The sequence below is a fragment of the Peromyscus eremicus genome, unplaced genomic scaffold (assembly GCF_949786415.1).
Source record: "Peromyscus eremicus unplaced genomic scaffold, PerEre_H2_v1 PerEre#2#unplaced_104, whole genome shotgun sequence".
Lineage (NCBI taxonomy): Eukaryota > Metazoa > Chordata > Mammalia > Rodentia > Cricetidae > Peromyscus > Peromyscus eremicus.
In genome coordinates, this window is record NW_026734343.1 from 463,235 (window position 1) to 469,372 (window position 6,138).

The following is a 6,138-nucleotide window of genomic DNA, read 5'->3' on the forward strand; positions in this document are numbered from 1 at the left end:
TGGAAACCCATGAACTGTTGACTGGTGGCTGTGGAGCCCCCATGAAACTGGACTAGGTCCTCTGGATACAGAAGATGGTTGTTTGGTTCTGGCTATTACAAATAAAACTGCTATGAACATAGCTGAGCATGTGCCCTTGTGGTATGATTGAGCATTCCTTGGGTATATGCCCAAGAGTGGTATAGCTGTGTTTGGGGGAGATTGATTCCCAATTTTCTAAGAAATCGCCATATTCATTTCCAAAGTTGAAAAGTACAAGCTTGCATTCCCACCAACAATGTAGGAGTGTTTCCCTTGCTCCACATCCTCTCCAGTGTTTTTGACCTCAGCCATTTTGATGGGTGTAAGGTGGTATCTCACAGTCCTTTTGATTTGCATTTCCCTGCTGATTAGGGAGGTTGAGCAATTTTTTAAATGTCTTTCAACCATTTGAGTTTCCTCTGTTGAGAATTCTCTGTTTAGCTCTATAGCCCATTTCTTAATTGGACTGTTGGATGTTTTGATGTCTAATTTCTTGAGTTCTTTATATATTCTGGATATCAGCCCTCTGTCAGACGTGGGGTTGGTGAAGATCTTTTCCCATTGTGTAGGCTGTCACTTTGTCTTGTTGACTGTGTCCTTTTCTCTACAAAAGCTTCTCTGGTATAAGAGGTCCCATTGATTGATTGTTTCTCTCAGTGACTGTGATACTGGTGTTATATTTAGGAAGTGATCTCCTATGCCAATGCATTCAAGACTACTTCCTACTTTCTCTTCTATCAGGATCAGAGTAACTGGATTTATGTTGAGTTACAAATATATATAAATTTTGATATAAAATTCATACTTTAAGGAAAGTTTAAAGAATCAAAATAGCATCAAAGTATTATGAGAACAGTGGCAATAGAATTGTCCCTTAATTTTGGCTTTCTTCTGCCCCATATCAGTTGATTCTTCAGACATGATACAGAGATTATGCATTTTCTTTTTAACAACATGCTTGGCTTTAAAGAAGGAGAGAGTCATTATCTAACTCCAAAGCCAGCTTTAATTTTTAATTGATCTGGGACTACATAAACACCATTTGTGATAAGTGTTTGTAGAGAAGAGCAAAAACAATCATTTAAGAGGACCTATGAATTTTATGTGTGATGTAATACCAATAGGCCAAGTTACTTTAAATTGGATGGTCATGCTGGTTGAGGAACTATCACCTCTTCTAATTAAGAGGTCTTTCTTGTTCAAATCGAACTTTTATCAATTTTTTTTCTGGAGCTGAGGATCAAACCTAGGGCCTTGCGCATGCTAGGCAAGCACTTTACCACTGAGCTAAATCTTCAAGCCCATAATTTTTTTTTGGTTTTTTTCGAGACAGGATTTCTCTGTGTAGCTTTGTGCCTTTCCTGGATCTCGCTCTGTAAACCTGGCTGGCCTTGAACTCACAAAGATTCGCCTGGCTCTGCCTCACAAGTGCTGGGATTAAAGGCATGCGCTGCCGCAGCCGCCGCCGCCGCCGCCACCACCACCACCACCACCACCACCACCACCACCACCACCACCGCCCGGCCCTTTATCAATTTTGATGGTATTTATAGCTTACCTTCTCTGATAGAAACAAAAGCAAAACCTCATCCCCAACGTAACACATATCCTAGTTTCCATTCTGAGGTCAGCACATCCTTTAAATATACAGGCTGATTTAACTCTGTAGTTTTTTTTTTAATGTCCAATGTCTCTCTGCAGTTATTATTCCTTTCTTATTAGCATTGAGAAAATACAAAGTTAATAAAGCATTATGTAATCTATTTCTGGGGGATTTTGTTGCTCCTTTTTGTTTATTTAGCATACCCTTTAGAGTTCAAGTTGATGTTTCTATGACTATTTCTCCTATAGCATTGTGTGGTATACCTGTAATATGTTTTATATCATAATAAGCAAAAAACTGTTTCATTTTACCAGAGACATAGGCTAGATATTGTTAGGTTTGACATACATAGGTATACCCATGATGGCCATAACTTCTAGTAATTTCTGGATTATAGAATCAATCTTTTTGAAACTCAGAGCAGTTGCTCATGGAAATCCTGAGTAGGTATCAATGGTGTGGTGCACATGTTTCAATTTTCCAAATTCTACAAAATGAAATGCATCCATCTGCCAGATTTCATTCCTCTGAGTGCCCTCCCTTTCGGTTACATCCTTTGGGTAGTGGAGTCTGATTATAAAATGAACAAGTAGGATATTTCCATATAATTTCCTTAGATTGTTTCCAGGTTATGGAAAAATCCTTTTTTAAAACCTCACTATTGACATGATTTTTTTTATGAAACTCTGAGGCTTCCTGTACATTTCTTATCAATAGTTGATCAATCTCCTCATTTTCTGGTGCTAAAGGGCCTGACAGACTCATATGGTATTGGATGTGAGTTATATATGAGGGATACTTCCTGTTTCTGATTATATCTTATAAATAAATAAATAACATAGTTAATTCTGACTCATCAGGGATAAATTCTGCAGTTTCAATATGTAGGACCACTTTTTCTGCATACTGAGATTGAGTAACTATGTCGAGAGTTTCTGAAGAGAGGAAGTAATAAGGCAAGGTGCATAGAGGAGCTAACTCTCTCTTTTGGCACTGGATTTCATAGGGCTAAGATGTAGTAGCTTGCTCTCTACCTCTCTAATCTTTCAGCTTTTACCCCAATATCTGGCTCTTGGTTTTTTATTAATAAGACCTTTTAAGATCTGTGTTGCAGGGAAGTGGCTTAACTGCTCCTTGAACCCAAAGAACCTTTATATAAAGAAGTCTGTAACAATGTAGTATGCTTTGCAGATGCTCCCTTGTCTATTGCTCAGCTGTATATAAGCACTGGGTAGAATAAACTGGATACAACAGTATTCAGTGATAGTCCTCCCAAATCTATCCTATGTCTCTGTGTTTCTTGTATGTGTCTGTTTTTTCTGTCTTTTCTTAATCTACACTCCCCTATTCAGGTATTGTTTGACAGGTTGGATGGTCCTGACAAGGGTCTGAGAATATAAATGTCTGATGACATAAAGGCTTGCATTATATGGGTCTAAAAGTTCCAAATAAGGTCATAAATTTTTATTTCTGTTCCTAGTTTATATCTGTCTCCACAGGTTTGCACTTTGCTGACAGACCCATCCAAGCATCAATTGTAAATGACAACCTGCTCCATGTGACTATGAGCCCTGAACTTCCTGAAAGCTGATATAAACTAATCCAACTGATGCAAAGGCTGTTTCTTCAGCTGGTCAATGAACCAGTGGTTTCTAAATTGCCTCCTTACCTTTGACTAACATTCTAGCCTCCCAAGGCCCTGACAATGTCAGGGACAAGGACAGAATCTCTAAGGACAGGCAACTAGATTATCTTACAGTCAGGTTGACTAGCAACAGGACATTGAGGCAGAGCCCTTGACACTTTCAACCTGTAAACATCCTATACAAACATCCTGTTAGATTGCCCCACCTTATGCAAATAACAGCTCCTTGCTCCCCCCACCTTGCAGGAACTATATAAACCCTCTTGGAGAAAAATAAAGTGGCACCTTGATCAGAATCTAGACTTGGTGTACTTCCTTTGTATCTCCTATCCCTATCATTCCGTCCTTAGGGTGATCGAGAACCCATTGAAGCCCTGCAGGTGGGGAAACTGGCACCCAACGTGGATGAAACCACCCCTGAAATCGCCCGGTTCAGGATGAGATCCCGGAGGAGAGCGGAGATGATGCAGGTAAGAAAGTGACAAGCCATGGGACAGGCAACTTCGTCACAAGGTTTATTTCTGGCCTAAATGTGCCCCTCAAGATACAAGGAACTAGGGTAAAGAAAAAAGACCTCAAAGCCTGTGATTATTAATGACATTCTCAGGGTCTACAAATATTCTCCTGACATACAAAAGCTTATTTATATAGGAGAAAAAATCTTCAAAGAAGCCTTTCTCTCCCCCTCTACCTGCCCTAAGACACCCCCCCCCCCCCCGAGCGCTTTCTGGTCACGACCTGCACTCTATGGAAGAGGCAATGCTCATGACTTTTAAACCTAACAATCCCCAGGAGTCCGCTCCTGCCCATCCTCATCCCTCTGTTAATTTGACCTCTATCTCCCCTCTAGACCCCACCTAGGAGGCTTCCATAGAGAAAGGGGCGGCCTGTTACCATAATCCAGACTGGCCCCCTGCAAAAATCTCCCCTTAACACAGAAGTCCTTGGGCCCTTTTATACCACCTCAAAAATCTCCAGCAGTTCCCCCTTCCACAATGCCCCCTCCCTATGTTTCTCCATCTTCCCATTTTTGTGGGTCTATTCTTGATGAGTTGGCTCCCCCTGTCCCAGATCTCGGCTCACTGAGACGGGCCCACCAGTCTCGTAGGGAACATGTTGAGCTTTTAAGGGAATTGAAAACTCTTGACAAAGAATTTAAAGATCTTGCCCTTTAAATGGTGGCTCCTGGTCCGCTAAAACCATCTCAAAAATCTAGTAAATCAAAGAGTAAGCTTCAGCCTGTCCTGGCATTTCCTGTTACCAGAAGCCAGACCTCTGGGGACTCATCAGAGGTGGCTGCCCAGAGCGGCCCATCAGGGGGTTTGAAAGATCAAAATGAGGAGGGGGAGGAGGGGAGGTGGAGGCAGAGGCAGAGGAAGACCCGTCACAAGAGGACCCCCCCCCCAGGACAGACTTATCACAAATTAAATTTCCGCCTAGTTGAAAAGCTGAAATCCGCCTGTGCTCAGTATGATCCTATGGCTCCTTTTACCTTAGCCTTGGTGGAAAACCAGAGCGAACATTGGTTGACCCCTAATGACTGATATTTTCTTGCCCATGCAGCTCTTTCTGGGGGTGACTTTGTCCTCTGGAAAACAGAATTCACAGAAAATTGTTGAGAAGTTGCTCAAAAAAATACTGAACAGCCGTCCTCAAAAACTTGGACACTAAAGAAACTCCTCAACAACCCCCCTTACGATACAAACGCAGCACAGGCAAAATTCCCTCCTGGCCTCCAGACCCAGATTCAAAACGCGCAGGTCCAGGCCTGGAAACGCCTGCCCCAAAAGGGTTCGGCTACCACCTCATTAGCGAAGATTCGTCAGGGCCCTGATGAACCTTTTAGTGAATTTGTCTCTCGCTTAAATGATGCAGCTGAGAGACTTTTGGGGCCCAATGAACACGAAAGCACCTTTGTTAAACACCTGGCCTTTGAAAATGCAAACCCAGCCTGCCAGGAAGTCCTCCGCCCTCATAAAAACAGAGCGGACCTGTCTGAATATGTGAGACTCTGTTCAGGTGTTGGCACCGCCCATGCCATGGGATTAGCTATAGGTGCTGCCCTCAGGGCTTCACAACAGCCTGAAGCCTGCACCTGTTATTTCTGTAAACAACCAGGACATTTCACTAGGGAATGTCCCCAGAAAGGTCACAGGCTCCTGCCCTTAGCCCAGCCGGCTCAGGAGGCCATCTCTATGAGGCCCCTGCCTTCCACTCTCTGCCCCCCCCCTCCCCGCTGCAACAAGGGCCGTCATTGGGCTACAGAATGCAGGTCAAAAGTCAATTATCTCAATCAGCCCCTTCCTCCGTGGGTGCCAGGAAACTTCCAAAGGGGCCAGCCCCTGGCCCCAATGCCTCCAAGAGCGCACCCTGGGGCCTTGAGGTCCGCTCACCTCCTGCCTCCCCAGCCTCAACAAATTCTCCTGCCCCAGTTCCATTCTCTTTCCTCCAGAGAACAACTCCAGGCAGTGCCAGATTGGACTTGTGTGCCACCGCTGAAACAGTATTAAATTCCCTTGATGGGGCTCAGGTCATCCCTACTGGGGTGGCAGGGCCCTTACCTCCTAATGTTTGCGTGTTTGTCCTTGGCGGTGCTTCTGTGGCCCTCTGAGGGGTCCAGCTCTACCCTGGCATAATAGATAGTGATTTCTCAGGTGAAATTAAGATTCTGGCCACTGCTGTAAACAGCATTGTCACAATTCCTCAAGGTATGCGCTTGGGACAGCTAGTTCCTCTACTCTCCTCTGTCTGTGATAATCCCTCAATTACAAACACCCCTCCGGGTGGATTGGGCTCCTCAGAGGCCTACTGGGCCCAGCCTGTTACTCAGGATCGGCCTACTCTCACCCTTACTATAGAGGGAAAGAAG